Below are 2049 nucleotides of genomic sequence, written 5' to 3'. Positions count from 1 at the left end.
TCGCCCAGGATGGTATACTCGAGAAATAATGTGGTTTTAAACGACGTTAGAAGAATTCATCTGATTTCTATCATATTTTTCCCGCGCAGAAATAAATAAAATTTAGTTGTGAAACCAGATTCGGAAAATTAAAGTCGTCAAAGCAGAACATTTGTCAATTTATTTCCATATGATGACCGAAAGGAAAAAAGTCAAGAAGATAGCTTTTTGTCTGTTTTGGAGGAAAGGAACGGGATAGCTCTAGAATTTTGCCTTTTTGGTGTGTTGTTTTTGTTGCACCAGTATTATAAGACAGCGACTATTAAGCAATGAATATTTTCTGAGATAAAATTGAGCCACTTAATATATATATATATATAGGTGGTCTGTTAAAACTCATGCAAGCCGATAGGTCGTACTTCAAAGACACAATGATGGCCGTGCAGGCCAACATGAAGTTGGTCTCTGGTAATGTTGCGCAAAAGCTAATGGCTTTCAAGGCGGCTGGTTCGAAGACCGAGGAAGCGAAACATAGAGTACAGAACGAGATTAAAAACTCCGTCGCTGCCCAAGGTATTAGAGAGCTAATTCACTACTTGCACAATCTTATAATGCACCTCTATTTCCCCCCAAAACGTTTGCATAACCATTGTTTGCAATTTCTCCTGGGATATTTTCAAGAGAAGTCGAACACAATGCCTTTGCAGATTTTTGGGGGGTAAAAGAGGTGTTTTATGGGATTTGTGCAAGGTATTACGGGGGGGGGGGGGGGGGGGGTTTCAACATCGCTGTTCAACAAAATCGAACGGATGTTGAAGCAAATGTTAAAGTCGTTTCCGCGGGCCTTTATTTTACAATGCGAAAAGGCCAAAGGAGAGCAGCTTTCCGTGTTGGCCATTACCACGTTGAATATAAAAGGGAAGAGATATGATCAAGTGCTGTGACCAACAGTGACCAACTCATTCACATATTCTAGAACTGGATTGACAGGAACGGTATAGGTGGTTTTCACGTTTTGAAATCGCCGCCATTTCACGGGTTGGACGAAAACAAAATAGGGAGTTTAAGAACGACGACGGCTACAGCAACGACAACGCCAAAAAGCAGTTATATTATTGGTTAAAAGAACCAAAATGATCGTGCTGCACGTGCAGCACGCATTTTTGTACATTTCTCTCCCGTACTCGTCAAAACTACTACGTGAAATGACAAAATTTAAGATTTTTGACGACAACGTGGAAGAACTACAGTGAATCTTTCAGTCTCACTCTTTACTTCAAATCCGTCCGTACCAATCCAGTTATAGGACACTTCGCCCATATTGAATAATATAAACAAGATGAAATAATCATGAAATAGTTAAAATAGCTCAAACTCATATTCTGAAGTGACCTTTTCGTTGTCGTAGCTGTCGTGGTTTCTTAAACTCCCTATATTCTTTCATTCACTCCTTTTATTCGTCAACCAGCAATCATACATTGCATCATTGTTGTCTGTGTCTCTTAAGATTGGTTGCAAACCTCCTGTTTGAAGTAGAGAAAGATACATTGATGTACGCTCTCGTTATTGTCTAAATCTAAAATTTGGATGGTAAAAAGAACACAATTTGTTTTATAGAGAACGGTAAAAGTCTAAATAAAATTAAACGTGCTGCCTGTATTACGATTATTCATATACACACCAATTCAATAACATTTTCCTTTGTGTCGTTAACTTTGTCTCAGATGTCGTAGTTTCTTAATAGGCCATTTCTGAGTTCGTGTTTGCCACCTCTTTAAAGCGAAAAGTTTTTCTTATGAAAATTAGTTTTCATTCATTTGTATAGTACAACTAATTACCATCACAAAAGCGTTGCACTTGGACTTGCTTTGAAGAGGAGACAGACTTGAACTCGGAATAGCCTATTGGACTCCTTTTTTTTTAAAGAGAGCTCCAACTCAATTAAAAAAAAAATGACACAAGTAAATAATGAGTAGAACAAGAGTCCATTACCAAAGAATAAGAATCTGGTATCAAGTTTGTCGCCATCAACGAATAATGAACGAATAATGTGCCCAATTCGAATCTCCC

This window comes from Montipora capricornis, chromosome 7, assembly GCF_036669925.1.
Source record: "Montipora capricornis isolate CH-2021 chromosome 7, ASM3666992v2, whole genome shotgun sequence".
Classification (NCBI taxonomy): domain Eukaryota; kingdom Metazoa; phylum Cnidaria; class Anthozoa; order Scleractinia; family Acroporidae; genus Montipora; species Montipora capricornis.
The sequence above is the reverse complement of the archived record's forward strand: the minus strand, read 5'-3'. Positions refer to the sequence as shown.